This window comes from Pelmatolapia mariae, linkage group LG13 (assembly GCF_036321145.2).
Source record: "Pelmatolapia mariae isolate MD_Pm_ZW linkage group LG13, Pm_UMD_F_2, whole genome shotgun sequence".
NCBI classification, from domain to species: Eukaryota; Metazoa; Chordata; class Actinopteri; order Cichliformes; family Cichlidae; genus Pelmatolapia; species Pelmatolapia mariae.
In genome coordinates, this window is record NC_086238.1 from 34,126,192 (window position 1) to 34,148,399 (window position 22,208).

Here is a 22,208-nt window from a genome sequence, read left to right on the forward strand (position 1 = left end):
CACAGGCCCGATGCAGAGAGAGAGAGGCGCGCTCCCGCGGGCGTGCTCCCGCCCTGGCGCGCGCCCTGGGGCGCTCATGCGCTGACCCACCACCAGAGGGCGTTTTTTAAGAATAAAAAAAGTAAAAAACTTTTTTAATAGCTTAAAAATAAAAGAATGCTATTTGATATAAAAAAATCTTTCTAAATAATCAATTAGTTCTTATTGGGGGAAGAAAAAGCAAGGAGCTATGAAATAGCATATTTTTTATGAAAATCATATTTTTATGAATATCATATTTTTATGAATATCATATTTTTTAATTACTTCCGTTATTACTTCCGGAGCTCATGAATAATTCATTAGAACCTATCACTCAAAAAGCTCATGAATAATTTTGACATAAGGGGTATAATATCCCTCTCTGGTGCACCTGTAAACACGTCCGCGCCCAGCAACGGCACCTACTGGGTGCAGGGAATGGCCTGGCTGTGTGGACAACATGCCTACTTCATACTGCCACCCGGATGGACGGGCACCTGTGCCCCAATCTTCATCTCAGACCACACCTTCAGGATGTCAGCTGTAAATGACTCTCAGACTACAAGACGACGACGAGACGTCTCCACACTACAACCACATGACCCCATCTATGGCAGTGATGTGCCAGAGGAATTTAAGCTTTGGACCACCGGACAAAAGGTTCTCCACTCACTGTTTCCATGGGTGGGCACCGGAAAGAACATGTTAAGAATTGAAACTTTGGACTACCGTTTTGGACACTGGCTCCTGGCTACAGGTGCTAAAGAGACTACTCATCGGAGTTGGAGTATTTTTACTTTTATTTTGTGTTTTTGTAACATGTATCCTGCCATGTCTAAAACTCATGATTAACCGCATAATCATTTCCACTGTAGCTGCATACATAGCCGTGACAAATGATGATGATGATGACTCCGACCTGTTGGAATGTGAAGACTTTGCGTGATTAATGATGATGTGACAGAAAATGTGCAACAAGATGTTACATACTGATATCTCACTTAAAGGTTATACTGACAACAGGAGGGAATGTCAATAGAAAATTGTATTTTTTAGTCAGTATAAGCTTTTAATGATATAAGTTTGCTTGTGATAGAATGCTGCATGATGATCATTTCCTTGCTTAGAACTGATTGTTCTTTTCATTGTTCAGGACTGATTCTTCTTCATAACACGTGTTCTGATATTTGTATCTGAGTCTTCTCACAGCGATAGTAAGAAGAATAACAAGCAGTTCTGACCTCGAACACACACACACACACACACAACACACACACACACACACACACTCACACACACACAATCACATACGCATATGCTCACGTCAAATGTATTCATTTTTCTTGTGTATAAATAAAGACAAGTGCAAGAGCAGAGCGCGCATCGCAGGGCCCCCACTCTGGTGTGAGCGTTCTGTGATCGCCCTTGTATACAAGCAAATGCTGCAGCGTGTGTGTGTGTTTCTCCTCTTAGACTCTCAGCTGAAGAAGTGTCTTTAGAATAAATCTCTTGACAAACTGTAAAACAAAAAATCTCTGAATGTCTCACTTACACTTCTCCAAGACAAGATGGCTGAGGCCTGGGGTTGGACTTTTGCTGTCCTTGCTTCTTTTGGAAGCTTTTTCCAGTCTTTCTGTGGCACAATCTTTGCGTTTGGAGCTCTTGATTCGCCCATCTGACGTCCTGTCCTCTATCCTGAGGAACCAGGGATCAGTGTGGCGGTCTGCAGTTTGTACAAAGATCACTTGGTTACTACTGAATCAAAACACCTGAAGTAAAAGCCCCAAATTAAGATGAATTTAACAGGTAAAGGAGACTTTACTCACCTACATATTTACGCACACCCACAGCACGTGGTGTGGTAAAGGTCGGCCAAGATTTTGACCACATGTCAGAAACTGGTTCAAAATTGTACTAAACTCACTTGAACTCTGACTTTGTCTGCACTTAGAACTATCACAAGACATTAAAACAAAACATCGGGCATTGATGACATCACAGCAATCTAACATTCTAATCTATGCAAACTGTCTCCAAGGCTACATAATATCAAATGAAATCATAGCAAAGGAGTAAAAAGCAGGATCAGTCTTAGGGTGTATGTTACATGTTTGCCAGTTTGGATGAGTGAGTGCAATACTTCATCGGCCTGTGTTGTAGCAAGCTGTTGAACCTGCTGAGAAACTTTTCTTTGTCCACTCTGCCCCAAACTTCACATGCTCCATAAAGGTCGAGGCCTAGAGACCTCTGCATAGTTATTGCAATTAGCATTAGGTTATCAGTGTCATCTGATATACAGTGGCTTGCAAAAGTATTCGGCCCCCTTGAACTTTTCCACATTTTGTCACATTACAGCCACAAACATGAATCAGTTTTATTGGAATTCCACGTGAAAGACCAATACAAAGTGGTGTACACTTGAGAAGTGGAACGAAAATCATACATGATACCAAACATTTTTTACAAATAAATAACTGCAAAGTGGGGACACCTGGCTGGAGATGCTCACTCAAGGACAACACCATACCATCCAAATGGCAACCCATTTCCAGCTGAGCCATTTAATTGGATATTTCTTCAAATGCTAAGGACACTGGAGGAGAAGGCAAAGAGCAGCTGGAAAGAGCATCTGCCTCAGATAGTACATGCATACAACTGCACCAGGCATGAGGCAACAGGCTTTTCACCCCACTACCTCTTGTATGGTCGACACCCCCGTCTCCTAGTAGACTTAATTTTTGGCCTGTTAGCCAGAGATGGGACTGAAAGACCTCAGAGCTATGCCAGATTTGCGTCTCTACTGTGATGTCAAATATCAATACCAGAATGTGTGTCGATGTATGTGCATTCATTTGTGCATGCGTGGAGATCTGAGGTTGGCTGGTAGGGTGGACCTCTGTGCATAATCACAAGTGTGTGCAAACATTTCCATGATTGGATTTCTCGGAATTTGGTTTCTTTGGAGGATTTTTTCAAGTTTTTGTAATGTGACAGGTTAAAGAATTAACATTCAGCTTACCCTCTGAAATGTCAGTGTGCATCTCAGATGTGTTGTTGTCATCAGGGATGATGTGACGTACCAGCCAATCCATCACCGCACCCAGCTGCAAAACTGTGACGCAATCTGCTGTGGTGGCATTAAAGTCCTGCCAGTTTACAGCGGCTGATTTGGTCCCTAAAATCCAGAGAGTAATTATTCATGGTAAGGAATTCATGTGGACACTAAGCGTGTGGGCAGGCAAGGACATTTAAACAGTGAGGCTGACGACCTACCATTTCTTCGTGTGACTGCTTCTGCTCTAAAAGGGACTCCAATGCCAAAATCGATGAATTTGACACATAGAAATGCTGGATGATCAGGCGATGTGTCAAACACAATATTGTCTGGCTTAATGTCTCGATGGAAGACACCCTTGGATTGCATTTCAGCGGCTGCATGTACCAGCTGTCTCATTATGACCCGACAGACAAATGAAAAATACGTTCAAATAATCAGATTTACATTATCCATTAATGTAAATCTCTATATGACATTTACAGTACAGTACTCACACATGACATAGGAGGGAAGAAATATGAACTTTTTGACATAAATTTGATCATATGAAATTGGATTTTTTTTAAAAAATATGAAATAATGTAACTTTTTCCTTGCGTCATACTTCAGAAATGTAATATCTTAAGTTTTGAACATTTTTAAACATTTAAGTTTGCTCCTACATGGACGTGCTCCACAATCATTGGTCAGTCATGTTAAAATCCATTATTAGTGGAAAACAAACCTGATCCTCTACTAGAGGCGATTGTACAATACCTTTTAGACATAACACTCAGCAAACAGTTGTTATCAGTTAAAGGTAGTGAGATTTGGAGTGATACATGACACATGACGGAATAAGACACGCAGACTTAACATGACGAAGCGACGAGGAACACGCACACTGTAAATACATACAGAGGGAAAAGGGGACTGGAGATGAGACATGGACATAACTAAGCATAAACAGAACATGATGGCTGGGGGGGAAGACACACCTGACAGAAGGAATGGGTCACAAAACATCTTTACAAAACATGTAAACGAGAGGAGGAGACGGGAGAAAAAGACATTACTGAAATACATGAAGGGCAAGGGCTGGGGTTGCCAACCAGTCAGAGACAAAGAGCCACATTTTTTTACTGTGTCACCGCAAAGAGCCACATCATACACCTGGGCACACATGAACATCACCCATCCCTTCCTCTGTCCTGAGTTCAGTTCTGGGTTAGGGTATCGAACTCAGGACCCTAACCTCATCAGGCCAGGGTTTTTGCGTGGAGTTTGCATGTTCTCTCCTGCTTCCTCCCACAGTCTAAAGACATGCAGTTAGTGGGGATCGGTGTGAATGGTTGTCTGTGTGTTAGCCCTGCCACGGGCTGGCGACCTGTCCAGGGTGGACCCCGCCTCTCGCCCTATGACAGCTGTGATAGGCTCCAGCCCCCCACGACCCTGAAAAGGAAAAGCGGAAGCAAATGGATGGATGGAGATGTTTTTCTTTTTTCTAATTCTCCATGTAACTTTGCAGTTTCCACCGCTGTAACAAAACAAATTTCCCGCGCATGGGACTAATAAAGGTTATCTTATCTTATCTTATGTAATTTGACATATTTTGTTGTTTTGTGTGTATGTTTGTCTGTGTGAAGCTTTGATGTGTATCTGAAAAACACAATTTTGAAAACACTGGAAAAAGACCTCAAGACATTTTTTCCTTTACTTTCTTTGCAAACAAAAATTCCCACCAAGGCTTTTTAGTGTGAAATTTAGTGCGTATAGAAAATACCTGTGGCAGGTTGTCACCACTATAGTGGTGAACATGGCCTTACCACTACATCAGGTGAGTTTTTCACTGTGCACAGTAACACAAAACTCATTTAACAACACAAACTATTTTTAAAAAATGCATTTTAAAATGATGTAGGCAGATCAAGGCAATGTTATAGATTCAGTAAGAACTGAAGTTTATCGTAATCCTTCAAATATGCAGGGCGTCACACTAACACAGTTGCTTATGTCCAGCATAGCTCTGTTATTATCAATTGGATTCAAAGCGCGACCAGTTTAATGTCTTAAACTAAACTGGCATTGAAGTTTCAGTGAACTAAAGTGGTCAATAAAGAGATGCTGAAGAGCATGTTCATGCAAACATCGTCGGGTCTGCCGTGGTAAGTTTAATATGGGACTTCTGCTCCTGAACCTCTGCGCACAGCGTCTGCAAATCAGGGCGTCATGAAGTCACTTTCATCTACGCAGGACTGTAAGCTGTCGTCTGTGAGGCGTGAGTTGTGTTTGTTTGTAACACAGTTCATGGTGGAGAATAGCTGCTCACATACGTATGTGGATCTGAAGATCGACAGGACTCCAAATGCATATTTCTTCATGTTTATGTGTCGGGGATGGCATTCAATGTTTCAAACAAGGTTCTCAGTATCACTCCATTTGTGATTCTGAACAAGAGTGGCCTTCTGATGGGCAACATCTTCAAGATACTCTGTCAAGCATTTGAATTTGGACACCCTCATATCTTTGTCAGCTATGTCAGCCAGCTCCAGCTCCAGATCAGGTTGACTTATACCTGAAAATCCAGTCACATTTAACAGGGATGCATCGATGGTCAGGGCTGTGACGGGGAAGGATAATGTGGGTTTTTCCTCTCTGAACTCGTGGAATTATTTCCCAAATAATTATGGTGTTTGCAGACTGCAAATGCTCTGAATTTATCACCTTGTGAGCTTGTTTGAACTCCCTTAAAGAGGGGAAGTGAAACAGTGTGCCTCTCTGTGAATCTCTGGCTAAAACTGTCAGTTTGCACTCAAACGCTAACACCTCCTCCAGCATGTGTAACGCTGTGCCTCCTCTCCCCTGCAGAGTTGTATTCAGCTTCTTCAGGTTCGCTGTAATGTCCACGAAGTGCAGCTTTTTCAGCCACTCTGGCTGTTCCAGCTCAGAAAAGGTGAGCCCTTTGCTGCTCATGAAAGTTTTCACCTCTCCCAGACATGCAGCAAAGCGTTTCAGCACCTCTCCTCTGGACACTCTGTTATACAGCAGGAGATCAGGGTAAATGCTCTCCACCTCATCCAGTATTGAACAGAACTGACTGGGATTTAAACCTTTTGCCATTATTTTATTGATGATCTGAATGACAACATTTATGACCTCTGTGCATTCTGGAGGAAAGGTTTGCGCACACAATGCCTCTTGGTGCAGGATGCAGTGAAACGTCAGCAGCTTTCTATCCAGTGACTTCTGCAGCCAGGCCACAAAGCCCCTGTGCCCTCCAGTCATACTTGGTGCCCCATCAGTAGCCACTGACACTAGGTGGCTTGTTTTTATTTCTTTGACTCTTAAACAATCATCACAGCCTCACAGATGTCCTCCCCCGTGTCTGGCATTTTAGTGCTATCAGCTCAATCATTTCTTGCTGTGGTCAGCAGAGTTCACATATTGCTAAAACAGCGCTATTTGTTCACTGTCACTTTTGTCTTTGGACTCATCACAGGCAATTGAGTACGCTGCAGCTGAACTGACGTCTTTAATTTGCTGTCTTGTGATATTTTCTGCCATTTTGATGGTTCTGTCTTTGATAGTCTTCGCAGAGCGAGGCATCGCTCTGATTTTCTGCACGGAGATTGTGCACTCTGGTTTTTAAAGTCAGCGAATAGGTGTTCTGAAATCTTAATGAATGATTCCTTCATATATTCTCTGTCCGTCAACGGCTTCCCACGCCTGACTATTTCCTGAGCGGCCACAAAACTTGCATATGCAGACTTCATCCACTTCTTGAATTGATGTTTCCACAGATCAGCCTTCCAAATCACTTCCAAAAAGGCTTTTTTCCTCTCTTCTCCCTCTGGATATTTTTCAGCAAAGGCTGTGTTTTTATTTCAACATTTGACCTTTTATTGTTAGCCAGTATCTCTCCACAAATTAGGCATACTGGTAGGCCACTCTCGTCAGAAGTAAATGCAAATGAATCTGCCCAGGCATCATTAAATGTTCTATTTTCTTCTGATATTTTTCTTTTCTTTTTTTTTTTTTTTTTTTTTTCTTTTTTTTTAAACCTGTCCCGTTTGGTTCTTTTGCCATCAGAATTATTGTCTAAAGGCGAAGAAAGATGCCCAACGGATTTACTTTACCAAATGGACCATCCCAGCCTTGCCGTAATGGTCCATTTGATTTACCTTTTATTGTTTATTTTATTTATTTATTTTTTTTTTACTTGCTAGATACGGGACAGGGGAAAAGAAAAGGGAGAAAGAAAGAGGGGGGAAAAAACAAAACAAAAAAAAAAAAACAGCGGAGAAGAGGGACGGGGATAAAGGGCAAAAAACAAAAACCAACAAAATAAGCAGACAAAAAATAGATATATCGATCACCTGGATCACCTGTTGAGAAAGAAAAAAGAAAACAAGCAGAAGAAAACGAGAGTAATAGAATAAACAACATCACAATGATATATGGGAATATAACACTACATACTTAATATTAAACATTATTGTGCAGCACGTAAGATCGACAGCGCACAGTGTGCTTTGAGGTAGGAGCCAAAAAGGGTGTAGTTTGTGTGTGCGATCACCTGTGTGTACACCTGTGAGCATGAGCGCGCTTGTATTTAAAAGGTTCCTTAATGTAATGATCTGCTAGGGGGTGTGGGGGGCCACAGTCCCATCCTCCAGGGCATGAAGCAGGTATGGAGGAGATCAAAACTCCAGACATCCAGAGGCCCCCAGAACACAAGAGACCAAGGAAGACCAACAGAGGGGCAGCCGCGCCACTGTCCCAGAAAGAGCTGAGGAGAGTCCCAGATGAGGGATCACTCAGCAGCCGCGGAGCAGAAGCCAGGGGGGGTTGCAGTGACGTGCCCGTGAGCTCCGCCGGCAGCCAGCTGTGCCTGAGTGACCGAGCCCCAGGCCGAGAGGCCGAGGGCACCCCACCCCCGAAGTGGCCCGAGCGAGCCCCAGGTTCCAGGCCCCGATAAGCAGCCACCAAGGAGTGAGCCGGTGTGTACCCGGACGCCCACCCCCGGACACAAAGAACCACCAACGCATCGATGTCTGAGGGCGTCTGCCACCGGCAGGGGAAGTGGTGGGGGGAGATAGGCCTCCAAACCTTGGAGGGCCTGAGATGTCCCCAGAGAGGTGGCGTCTGATACCCAACCTGACATATATAGACACAGACATACAGGCACACTCAAATACAAACATCCATTCCCACCCTCATGCTCTCATAGGCAATTACTCCACACTCAACCAACGTGGAGACAGACATAAAGAGACGCTGTACACACAATCACACTCCCCAAGCGTACTCTAAGAACCGGGTCTAGGTACCCTTGCCCCTGGAGGGGGAAACTGCACCCAGACCCAGGTGGTGTTACCCTTTTCCCTGCAGTGGGGAGAAGCAGACTGCCCCGACTCCGCAGCAGCAGGGAGGCCCCACACACCAGACCCCAGTCGGACGGCCAACTCCAGGCCAACTCCAGTGATGAGTCCATGTCTTTGGACTCATCACAGGCAATTGAGTACGCTGCAGCTGAACTGACGTCTTTAATTTGCTGTCTTGTGATATTTTCTGCCATTTTGATGGTTCTGTCTTTGATAGTCTTCGCAGAGAGAGGCATCGCTCTGATTTTCTGCACGGAGATTGTGCACTCTGGTTTTTAAAGTCAGCGAATAGGTGTTCTGAAATCTTAATGAATGATTCCTTCATATATTCTCTGTCCGTCAACGGCTTCCCACGCCTGACTATTTCCTGAGCGGCCACAAAACTTGCATATGCAGACTTCATCCACTTCTTGAATTGATGTTTCCACAGATCAGCCTTCCAAATCACTTCCAAAAAGGCTTTTTTCCTCTCTTCTCCCTCTGGATATTTTTCAGCAAAGGCTGTGTTTTTATTTCGACATTTGACCTTTTATTGTTAGCCAGTATCTCTCCACAAATTAGGCATACTGGTAGGCCACTCTCGTCAGAAGTAAATGCAAATGAATCTGCCCAGGCATCATGAAATGTTCTATTTTCTTCTGATATTTTTCTTTTCTTACATTTCTCCATACTTGGCCTACCCGAGGTTGAAAGTCTCGATAAATGCATGGCGTATTGGCGGGTACACCGGCTTCCAAGTTATGCGATGCTTATTTTGAGCAACAAAAATAATAAAATATAATTTTATTATATTTATTATATAACTTAATACTTATCATTAAATACTTATCAATTTATTGATAAGTATTAAATGGAAGTGTATTGTCCCAAGCCACGCGGAGCCGCAGTATAAGGATGAAAGAGCCACATGCGACCCCTGGTCTATACAGACAATAATCCCCTCACATATGTGATGAGTACTGCAAAGCTGAATGCAGTAGGCCACCGCTGGGTAGGTGAGCTGGCAGATTTCAGGTTTGATGTCAAATACAGGCCGGGGAAGGTGAACATTGATGCAGACTCATTCTCTCGGAATCGCGCACTGCTGGCACGGTCTCTGCGCACAAAAACAAAATCTAACCTGAATTGAAATTAAAATCAAAACTTTAACAATTCTGTTTTGCAGTGTTAGTCAGTAAGTGACTGGCTGCTCCCGTATGGGATTAGAACGATGCCGCCTTATCCCATAGTCCAGCCAATAATGCGATTCACATTCGTATATACGCTGCTAATCAACGTCGTCGACAGGCTATGACAGCGTCCTTATGTGCACCGGTGTTTTAGCTAGCAAAGTGGCGTGGCTGATGTGAAGTGAAGCCACGTTAATGACAACGTGTACAACCATTGGAGATGTGAGCAGGACAGACGGAACAATTGATGGAAAAAGTGTGGACTTTATACCAGTTTTTAAATTGTGTTGATAGGCCACGAAAACCAGAGTTATGATAAAAATATCTGCAATGTTTGGTTTTCTTCCTGAATACTAGCGTTGTTTATATTTACTGCGGGAAGAAACGGTAGAAACGGCGTTTTATAAGGAAAACACTCGAAAGCACTCTCCGCCTGTGAGCAAAACCAAAACCAAAAAACCCCTTTCCTATTGGTCGAAAAATGTACCATGTCGACCAATCAAATAATGATATGGAGCAGGCACGTATAGTGCATCTGCAGGTAAATGAACATCAAATCTCTCAGACTAAAATCTGTATTATACTTTTAGTCTTAAAAACATATGTTGTATATTTATCACCCTTATGATAAAACCCATGTCAGCCATTGGTTTATGGACTTTGTATTTTGAAGCCTCAACATTTGCTTTATTGCTATTGCTATGTGGGTATTTGTTAGCCTTTTGGGACCATATTAGGTGGAGGGATCAGAATCTGGAGTTGTGCAAACTTCTGTTTCATTTAGCGTGTATCCATAAGATTTGTACAGCAGATCCAAGTTGTGCCTTGAAAACAGGAACGTTGTCTGCATAGAGGAGAACTTTAATAGCAGGCTTGTACAAAGTGAGGCTTTGTGCTCACATTTGCTGCAAACACTCATTTTAATTCTGTTACCCTGTTTTGATGCAGAATTCACTTGAAATCAGGCAAGAACTGGACTTGTTTTTTATAATGTGTTCTTGTGAATTGATTGTGTATCGCATACATTTGATTTGACTTTCTGCGAGGCAACAGTCGTCCGCTGGCCAAAAAAGTTTTCCAAATACCTTCACGTTATCAAGCCTGGATTTAGAAAAGAATAGCAAAAAAATCTGCACCTCCTGCTTCACATGCAATTTGTGTTCGTGTGTTCAGAGGTGGCGGTGAGAGGGGAAACCTCGGCTCACCCAGCTGGAGAGACTGACCAGGAAGAGTCGAACATTAACTCTGCTCTTCCAGGGCACCCTGCAGACTCGGCTGCTGGCATTGGTGAGGGAGTGCGGCCGCCGCTGTGATGACGCCAAACTGGAGTCCATCATAGGTCGACTGCAGGTATGCGAGTCAGACCTTCTGAGGATGGTTTCACTTTTCTCTCTTCTTTATAATTGACCCTTGTTTTCTCTCTCTCAGCTCCTTGTCTAAGAGTGGGAGGGATTTGAAGCACAAAGGGAGGAGCTTGTCGTTTGGTTGGCTGATATGGATGTCCACCTGAGTGCGGTTGACCAGCTGACAGGAAACACATGTGAAAAACTGAAACAACTGCAGGTGTGGGCTTGTTTTGATATGACATATATTTGATATGATACATACGTCAGAGACATTGTCCTAAACTGGACTAACAAAGAACCATGAGTCCAACATGAAACTTACCTTACATAACGTAAGGCTGAAGTTCATTGATAATTTTAATCAAAAACTTGTTGAAATATTTTTACAGATTATGCAAACATCTGCTGATGAAAATGTGTTGATTTATTCGTCTGTTATGAAGCAATTGCTATTTCTAATGTGTCTTTATCACTTTCTGATGTTTTATTAATTAAATAATACATGTATTAATTGTTGTGTTATCTATAGATATAGTATTCATATATATATTTATTTAAAGTATAGTAAAAATGTTTAATTATTACTGTTTAAATGACTAATATGTAACATGTATTAGTAGTGATGTGGTGCTGAGGGTTAAAATGCCTTTTTGTCTTTTGGTATATTATGAAATGACAATAAACCATTAATATATGTCTATGCTGTGCTCGTATTTATTTTATCCTACCTAAATTCAATTTATGATACATTTTATTTTGAAAGATTTAAAATGGTTCTTTAAAATGTTTTTTTTAAAGAACCATTTGAAGGAGCTTTTAAAAATGGTTCTCTAAAGAACCATTTTAAAAAAGGTTCTTTGAAAAACCATTAAAGGTTCTTCAATGAACGACTGAAAGAAATGGTTCTTCAAAGAACCATTGTTTGAAAGGTTCTTTGTGGCACCAAAAAAGGTTCTTCTATGGCATCAGTCTAAAGAACCACTTTTGGTTTCAGTTGGCACCTTTATTTTTCTGAGTGTATATATATATATATATATATATATATATATATATATATATATATATATATATATAAATAATTCCCCACTCGCCCCTGTGGGCGGTTAATCCTTCAAGCTCGGGTCCTCTACCAGAGGCCTGGGAGCTTGAGGGTCCTGCGCAGTATCTTCGCTGTTCCTAGGACTGCGCTCTTCTGGACAGAGATCTCCGATGTTGTTCCCGGGATCTGCTGGAGCCACTCGCCTACCTTGGGAGTCACCGCACTTAGTGCTCCGATTACCACGGGGACCAATTCAATTCAATTCAATTCAGTTTTATTTATATAGCGCCAAATCACAACAAAAGTCGCCTCAAGGCGCTTTATATTGTACAGTAGATAGCACAATAATAAATACAGAGAAAAACCCAACAATCATATCATATGACCCCCTATGAGCAAGCACTTTGGCGACAGTGGGAAGGAAAAACTCCCTTTTAACAGGAAGAAACCTCCGGCAGAACCAGGCTCAGGGAGGGGCGGCCATCTGCTGCGACCGGTTGGGGTGAAAGAAGGAAAACAGGATGAAAGACATGCTGTGGAAGAGAGACAGAGATTAATAACAGATATGATTCGATGCAGAGAGGTCTATTAACACATAGTGAGTGAGAAGGTGACTGGAAAGGAAAAACTCAATGCATCATGGGAATCCCCGGCAGCCTACGTCTATTGCAGCATAACTAAGGGAGGATTCAGGGTCACCTGGTCCAGCCCTAACTATATGCTTTAGCAAAAAGGAAAGTTTTAAGCCTAACCTTGAAAGTAGAGATAGTGTCTGTCTCCTGAATCCAAACTGGAAGCTGGTTCCACAGAAGAGGGGCCTGAAAACTGAAGGCTCTCCCTCCCATTCTACTTTTAAATACTCTAGGAACAACAAGTAAGCCTGCAGAGCGAGAGCGAAGTGCTCTAATAGGGTGATATGGTACTACAAGGTCATTAAGATAAGATGGGGCCTGATTATTTAAGACCTTGTATGTGAGGAGCAGGATTTTGAATTCAATTCTGGATTTAACAGGAAGCCAATGAAGGGAAGCCAAAACAGGAGAAATATGCTCTCTCTTTCTAGTCCCTGTCAGTACTCTTGCTGCAGCATTTTGGATTAACTGAAGACTTTTCAGGGAGTTTTTAGGACATCCTGATAATAATGAGTTACAGTAGTCCAGCCTGGAAGTAATGAAGGCATGAACTAGTTTTTCAGCATCACTCTGAGACAGGATATTTCTAATTTTAGAGATGTTGCGCAAATGGAAGAAAGCAGTCTTACATATTTGTTTAATATGTGCCTTGAAGGACATGTCCTGGTCAAAAATGACTCCAAGGTTCCTCACAGCATTACTGGAGGCCAAGGTAATGCCATCCAGAGTAAGGATCTGCTTAGATACCATATTTCTAAGATTTTCAGGGCCGAGTACAATAACCTCAGTTTTATCTGAATTAAGAAGCAGGAAGTTGGCGGCCATCCAGGTCTTTATGTCTTTAAGACATTCCTGCAGTTTAACTAATTGGTGTGTGTTACCTGGCTTCATGGATAGATAGAGCTGCGTATCATCTGCATAGCAGTGAAAATTTATGCTATGTCTTCTAATGATGCTACCTAGGGGAAGCATGTATAATGTAAATAGAATTGGTCCTAGCACTGAACCCTGTGGAACTCCATAATTAACCTCAGCATGTGAAGAAGACTCTCCATTTACTTGAACAAATTGGAGTCTATTAGATAGATATGATACAAACCACTGCAGTGCAGTACCTGTAATACCTACAGCATGTTCTAATCGCTCTAATAGGATATTATGGTCGACAGTATCAAACGCTGCACTGAGGTCTAGCAGGACAAGCACAGAGATGAGTCCACTGTCAGAGGCCATAAGAAGATCATTTGTAACCTTCACTAAAGCTGTTTCTGTGCTGTGATGAGCTCTGAAACCTGACTGAAACTCTTCAAATAAGCCATTCCTCTGCAGATGATCTGTTAGCTGTTTGACAACTACTCTTTCAAGGATTTTTGATATGAAAGGAAGGTTGGAGATTGGCCTATAATTAGCTAAGACAGCTGGGTCTAGAGATTGCTTTTTAAGTAAGGGTTTAACTACAGCCACCTTGAAGGCCTGTGGTACATAGCCAATTATTAGAGATAGATTGATCATATTTAAGATTGAAGAATTAATTAATGGCAGGACTTCTTTGAGCAGTTTTGTAGGAATGGGGTCTAAAAGACACGTTGATGGTTTGGAGGAAGTAATTATTGAAGTTAACTCAGAAAGATCGATTGGAGAAAAAGAGTCTAACTTAACATCAATGGTACTAAAAGTAGCTGTAGACGATATTACATCTGTGGGATGATTATTGGTAATTTTTTCTCTAATGATAAAAATTTTATTTCTGAAGAAGTTCATGAAGTCATTACTAGTTAACGTTAAAGGGATTGTTGGCTCAGTAGAGCTCTGACTTTTTGTCAGCCTGGCTACAGTGCTGAAGAGAAACCTGGGGTTGTTCTTATTTTCTTCAATCAGTGACGAATAGTAAGATGTTCTGGCTTTGCGGAGGGCTTTCTTATAAAGCAGCAAACTATTTCTCCAGGCTAAATGATGATCCTCTAAATTTGTGACACGCCATTTCCTCTCCAGCTTACGAGTTATCTGCTTTAGGCTACGTGTTTGAGAATTATACCACGGAGTCAGGTACTTCTGATTTGAGACCTTAGTTTTCACTGGAGCTACAGTATCCAGAGTCGTACGTAGTGAGGAGGTAAAATTATTAACAAGATAATCGACCTCTGTTGGAGTAGCGTTCAGATAGCTGCCCTGCTCTATGTTGGTACAGGGCATTGAAGATGATAACAGTGGGTGGATTATATTCTTAAACTTAGTTACAGCACTATCAGAAAGACATCTAGTTTGATAAAGTCTACTCTCCACTGCTGTGTAATCAATTATTGTAAATGTAAATGTTATCAGGAAATGATCAGACAGCAGAGGGTTTTCAGGAAACACTGTTAAATGTTCAGTTTCTATGCCATATGTTAAAACAAGATCTAGAGTGTGATTAAAGTGGTGGGTGGGTTCTTTTACATTTTGAGAGAAGCCAATTGAGTCTAATAACAGATTAAATGCAATTTTGAGGCTGTCATTTTTAGCATCTACATGGATGTTAAAATCACCCACAATAATTATTTTATCTGAGCTGAGCACTAAATCAGATAAAAAGTCTGAGAAATCAGAGAGAAACTCTGTGTAAGGCCCAGGTGGACGATAGATGATAACAAGTAAGACTGGTTTCTGAGTTTTACAGCTGGGGTGGATAAGGCTAAGCATCAGGCTTTCAAATGAATTAAAAGTCTGTCTTGGTCTTTCGTTAATTAATAGACTGGTGTGAAAAATTGCTGCCACACCGCCCCCTCGGCCTGTGCTTCGAGGTTTCTGGTAGTTAGAATGATTCGGGGGTGTTGATTCATTTAAACTAACATAATCATCCTGCTGCAACCAGGTTTCTGTAAGGCAGAGTAAATCGATTTGTTGGTCAATTATTAAGTCATGTACTAACAGAGACTTGGAGGAGAGAGACCTAATATTTAATAATCCACATTTCACTGTTTTACTCTTTGGTTCAGATGTGGATTCTGTATTGTTCTTTCTTTTTGATTTTTTATGTTTAAGTTTTTTATTGCTGGTTTTTGGTTTGTTTTTTGTCTGTTTGGGAGCTGACACAGTCTCAATGGAGATGGTTTTTTGGGGGGGTAGCGGGAGGAGAGAAGCTGCAGAGAGGCGTGTAAGACTGCAACTCTGCTTCCTGGTCCCAACTCTGGATAGTCAGATTTTGGGGGGTTTAATAAATTTGTCCATATTTCTAGAAATGAGAGCTGCTCCATCCAAAGTGGGATGGATGCCGTCTCTCCTAACAAGACCAGGTTTCCTCCAGAAGGTTTGCCAATTATCTATGAAGCCCACATCGTTTCTGGGACACCACTCAGACAGCCAGCAATTTAAGGAGAACATGCGGCTAAACATGTCACTCCTGGTCTGATTGGGGAGGGGACCAGAGAAAACTACAGAGTCCGACATTGTTTTGGCAAAGTTGCACACCGATTCAATATTGATTTTAGTGACCTCCGATTGGCGTAACCGGGTGTCATTACTGCCGACGTGAATTATGATCTTACTGTATTTACGTTTACCCTTAGCCAGCAGTTTTAAATTTCCTTCAATGTCGCCTGCTCTGGCCCCTGGAAGGCAATTGACTATGGTTGCCGGTGTCTCTAGCTTCACATGTCTGAGAACAGAATCACCAATTACCAGAGTTTGACCCCCGGCGGGTGTGTCGCCGAGTGGGGAAAAACGGTTAGACACATGAACAGGTTGGTGGTGTACCTGGGGCTTCAGTTTAAGACTATGCTTCCTCCTCACCGTCACCCAACCGCCCTCGTTCCCCAGCTGCTTGGGGTCTGCCGGGGAACAGCTAGCGGGGCCTACGCTATCTTCGGCTGCACCAGCTACAGGGGCCTGACTAGCTACGGGTGAATGAAGGGTGCGAAGCCGAGTCTCCAATTCAGTAATCCTGGCCTCCAGAGCTGCAAATATGCTACATTTGTTACAGGTATCATTACTGCTAAAGGAGGCCGAGGAGTAACTAAACATTTGACACAATGAGCAGGAAAGTGCAACAGGGACAGGTGAAGTAGCCATGGTGCTAACGAGTCAGCTACGAGCTAAGCTAAGCTAGCGAAACAGTAAAGAGACAGTGAGTGAATACTTTGGCTATAAATTAGGTAGTGAGCACACAGAAAGGGTGATTCAGATGAAGCACGTTAAGATTATACTATGAAAAAGGGATGTATCAAAAGATTTCAATTAAATTGCTAAGCAGAAAAGCTACTCAGAAACACCACTGTGTTTGAGCAGGAACAGGAAGTGATACTCTACCGCAGAGCGAGCGAAACACCGTCACCTTCACCCTCCACATCTTCTCGAGCTCTTCTCTGAGCCCTTGGTATTTCTCCAGCTTTTCGTGTTCCTTCTTCCTGATGTTGCTTCCTGACCGCTACCATTTTGTCTGTCTGTATCTGGAAGTCCCACAGGATCTTAGCTCGGTCATTCTCCATCACCCTTGGGGGCATCTCCCATTTTGACCTCGGGACTACCAGGTTATACTCGGCACAGATGTTCCTGTACACTATGCCGGCCACTTGGTTATGGCGTTCCATGTATGCCTTGCCTGCTAGCATCTTGCACCCTGCTGTTATGTGCTGGATTGTCTCAGGGGCATCTTTACACAGCCTGGGGTCTTGCCTGGTGTGATAGACCCCAGCCTCTATGGATCTTGTGCTCAGTGCTTGTTCCTGTGCTGCCATGATTAGTGCCTCCGTGCTGTCTTTCAGACCAGATTTGTCCAGCCACTGGTAGGATTTCTGGATATCAGCCACCTCCGCTATCTGCCGGTGGTACATACCGTGCAGGGGCCTGTCCTTCCATGATGGTTCCTCGCCTTCCTCCTCTTTCTTGGGTTTCTGCTGCCTGAGGTATTCATATTATTATTGTGCAATCTACTGTACAATATAAAGCGCCTTGACGCGACTTTTGTTGTGATTTGGCGCTATATAAATAAAATTGAATTGAATTGAATTGAATTGAACTGAGCACGCTGTCAGTTGGGGCCATCTTCGTGATGTATTTGTGGATGTTCCTTGTCTCATCCTGGACTGTGGTGCTGACACTCACCAGTCCCCGGCCTCCTTCCTTCCACTTAGCGTACAGCCTCAGGATGCTGGACTTGGGGTGAAACCCTCCATGCATGGTAAGGGGCTTTCTTGTCTTTATGTCAGTGGCTTCTATCTCCTCCTTTGGCCAGCCTATTACCCCAGCAGGGTACCTGATCACGGGCAGGGCGTATGTATATATGTATATGTGTGTATATAAAAAACACCCAGCACGCCCCTGCGGGCGGTTTATCCTTCAAGCTCGGGTCCTCTACCAGAGGCCTGGGAGCTTGAGGGTCCTGCGCAGTATCTTCGCTGTTCCTAGGACTGCGATCTTCTGGACAGAGATCTCCGATGTTGTTCCCGGGATCTGCTGGAGCCACTCGCCTAGCTTGGGAGTCACCGCACCTAGTGCTCCGATTACCACGGGGACCACCGTTACCTTCACCCTCCACATCCTCTCGAGCTCTTCTCTGAGCCCTTGGTATTTCTCCAGCTTCTCGTGTTCCTTCTTCCTGATATTGCTGTCATTCGGAACCGCTACATCGATCACTACAGCCGTCTTCTTCTGTTTGTCTACCACCACTATGTCCGGTTGGTTAGCCACCACCATGTTGTCCGTCTGTATCTGGAAGTCCCACAGGATCTTAGCTCGGTCATTCTCCATCACCCTTGGGGGCATCTCCCATTTTGACCTCGGGACTTCCAGGTTATACTCGGCACAGATGTTCCTGTACACTATGCCGGCCACTTGGTTATGGCGTTCCATGTATGCCTTGCCTGCTAGCATCTTGCACCCTGCTGTTATGTGCTGGATTGTCTCAGGGGCATCTTTACACAGCCTGGGGTCTTGCCTGGTGTGATAGACCCCAGCCTCTATGGATCTTGTGCTCAGTGCTTGTTCCTGTGCTGCCATGATTAGTGCCTCCGTGCTGTCTTTCAGACCAGATTTGTCCAGCCACTGGTAGGATTTCTGGATATCAGCCACCTCCGCTATCTGCCGGTGGTACATACCGTGCAGGGGCCTGTCCTTCCATGATGGTTCCTTGCCTTCCTCCTCTTTCTTGGGTTTCTGCTGCCTGAGGTATTCACTGAGCACGCTGTCAGTTGGGGCCATCTTCGTGATGTATTTGTGGATGTTCCTTGTCTCATCCTGGACTGTGGTGCTGACACTCACCAGTCCCCGGCCTCCTTCCTTCCACTTAGCGTACAGCCTCAGGATGCTGGACTTGGGGTGAAACCCTCCATGCATGGTAAGGAGCTTTCTTGTCTTTATGTCAGTGGCTTCTATCTCCTCCTTTGGCCAGCCTATTACCCCAGCAGGGTACCTGATCACGGGCAGGGCGTGTGTGTGTATATAAAAAACACCCAGCACGCCCCTGCGGGCGGTTTATCCTTCAAGCTCGGGTCCTCTACCAGAGGCCTGGGAGCTTGAGGGTCCTGCGCAGTATCTTAGCTGTTCCCAGGACTGCGCTCTTCTGGACAGAGATCTCCGATGTTGTTCCCGGGATCTGCTGGAGCCACTCGCCTAGCTTGGGAGTCACCGCACCTAGTGCTCCGATTACCACGGGGACCACTGTTACCTTCACCCTCCACATCCTCTCGAGCTCTTCTCTGAGCCCTTGGTCTTTCTCCAGCTTCTCGTGTTCCTTCTTCCTGATATTGCTGTCATTCGGAACCGCTACATCGATCACTACAGCCGTCTTCTTCTGTTTGTCTACCACCACTATGTCCGGTTGGTTAGCCACCACCATTTTGTCCGTCTGTATCTGGAAGTCCCACAGGATCTTAGCTCGGTCATTCTCCATCACCCTTGGGGGCATCTCCCATTTTGACCTCGGGACTTCCAGGTTATACTCGGCACAGATGTTCCTGTACACTATGCCGGCCACTTGGTTATGGCGTTCCATGTATGCCTTGCCTGCTAGCATCTTGCACCCTGCTGTTATGTGCTGGATTGTCTCAGGGGCATCTTTACACAGCCTGCACCTGGGGTCTTGCCTGGTGTGATAGACCCCAGCCTCTATGGATCTTGTACTCAGAGCTTGTTCTTGTGCTGCCATGATTAGTGCCTCTGTGCTGTCTTTCAGTCCAGCTTTGTCCAGCCACTGGTAGGATTTCTGGATATCAGCCACCTCCTCTATCTGCCGGTGGTACATACCGTGCAGGGGCCTGTCCTTCCATGATGGTTCCTCGTCTCCCTCCTCTTTCTTGGGTTTCTGCTGCCTGAGGTATTCACTGAGCACTCGGTCAGTTGGGGCCAGCAGCCTATCACTGGAGGGAAAACAGGTTAGTGTTGTCAGGGTGGCCTGTATGGGGTGGGAGCTGTTATCTGACAGAGATAACTACCTCCACTGGGTCAAGAGGGCATCCAAGAACAGAGCTAGTTTTCTTGATCAACCTGTTCAGTTTCTTCCTATCCCCAGCAGACCACACCATAAAACATGGACAATACCACCACAGAGTCCTAGAAGGTCTTCAGGAGCTCTCCCTGCTCCCTTCCAAAAGACTTCTCTGTTGCAAATACAACCGTCTCTATCCTTTTGTGTAGATGGACTCTCTGTTGTTACTCCAGATCAGTTTATTGGTTAGATCACTTATATGAGTCAGCTATCTTAATGCCCATTCTCTGGATGTTCACTGGTGTAGGTGGAGTCCACTACCTGCTCGCTGGTTTTCGGAGTGTTGATCTGGAAGTGGTTCTGCTGGCACCAGTTGACAAAGTCCTCAGTCAGTTCTCTCTATTCCCTGTTGTCCTGTTGTCAGTAAAGTACACCGTGAGGAGATGCTCTCATTGCCCAGTCATTATTTTAAAATAGAGATAGCCTACATAGTTCATACATATGCAAGACTATTATGAGCCAATTAGGAGAAAGCATTAAATGAGCTGTGGGCCACTGCTGGCACTGTCATCACATTGGAGGGTCACTTTAGTGTTTAAGTAGTATAAAAACAAACGAGAAAAACCCACAAATATTTCAGAAAATGTACGGTTTTGTTTGTTTGCCACTGAATAGTGTTGGAATAAAGTGTGAAAATTATGAAGGATTAAAATATTCCAAGAGCTCAAATTACTTCACCAAAACATGTTTCAATCATATTTTATCAACACAAATTGCACAGGTTTATTGAATATGAATAACTTGTGTTAATTCAACTCAGTTGTTTAAGCTCCTGCCAAAGTAAAACATCTGTGTGCATTTAGTGTAATAAACTATTAAACCAGAATTACATATTAGGATTTAGCCAAGTGTTAGGATGTAATACAGAGTAGTATTTCTAGTAGGCTTGTTTTGATATGCCTGTTTTCATTTTATTTTCTAAATTTTAAAGAAGGCTTTAGAAAGGTCAAAATAAATCTTCTGTGAGGGCGTATCAGCTATTCTAACAGAATTCATTTTACCAATGCAAGGGTGCATTAGTACCTTGTAATACAACATATCTATTTCATAAAGGGCGAACACAAATTTCCAAAGAGACTTCCTGACAGCTGCCATTTTAAGTATAACCTCTGGTACGGGCACATTCAGTTTGCAGCAGCGGTGGCACCAAGATGGCAGCTTGAACGCTCGTGTTTTTTCAGGAGCTCCGAAAGACCGCAAAATTTGCTAAGGAACTTTATTCTCTTTCCACTCGAATTACAACTATGGATGCCCAAAAGGTTATTAAGAATGCAAAGCTGCAATTTGTGCCGTCAAACCCCAATGTTAAGACGTCTTCGCATGCTAAAGTCAGTGACCATGGCTATGCTAGCACTGAAGCTGCCAACGTGAGCCTAAACAAGCGAGAACGGGGAGCAGACTCTGCGCCGCCAACTCCATCAAAACAACCGCCGGAGGAGAAAAGAACAAAATCTTCAGAGAAGGAAGATGATATCTCCAATAAAACTATTTTTGAAGCCATTCTGGGACTTGAGAAGAAATTTGAAGTACAACTGGAAGATATCAAGGAACAAAACAGACAAAGTGCAGCTATGGTTGCCAGCTTGGCTAAGGCTGTGGAGTTTAATGCTGCAGAGATAGTTGATTGCAAACTGAAAGTTGTTAAACTGGCAAATGCGAATGAACAGCTGCTTAAAGAAAACGAAGACTTGAAAAGAAGAGTGAGAGAACAAGAGCGCTACCGAATGAGGTGGTGCTTAAAGCTGAAAGGGGTGAAGGAAGACAAAGACGAAAACATTAGAGTGAAGGTTTTGCAAACGCTTCAGAAGATTGCCCCTGACTTGAACTTAGAAGAGGCCGTTGATATTGTTCATCGCTTAGGGAAACGAGTTGATGGCAGAAACAGAAACATCATTATTTTATTCACACAAAGGCGAATCAAAGAAGAATTGTGGAGGCGCACCAAAGATTCTTCAATCTGCAAACAAGAAGGCATCAGCTTTGCAGAGATGTTGCCGCAGGAGGACATACAAGATCGACAGCGCCTATGGCCTCTGGTGGAGGAGGCAAGACGTGCGGGTAAACGAGCCTACTTTCGTGGTCCACATGCCTTCATTGATGGACGCAAAGTTGAAGAAACAC

General features: G+C 43.6%; 1 protein-coding gene across 1 annotated transcript in view; it reads left to right on the plus strand.

The window, feature by feature from the left end:
* Positions 1-10,853: 10,853 nt before the first annotated feature.
* Positions 10,854-22,208, plus strand: part of LOC134639753 (peroxisomal membrane protein PEX13-like) — a 32,204-nt gene continuing 20,849 nt past the window's right edge. The window contains exons 1-2 of the mRNA XM_063491128.1: positions 10,854-10,961; positions 11,040-11,174. The gene's annotated coding sequence lies outside the window, so the exon portion shown is untranslated. The remainder of the gene's footprint in view (positions 10,962-11,039; positions 11,175-22,208) is intronic.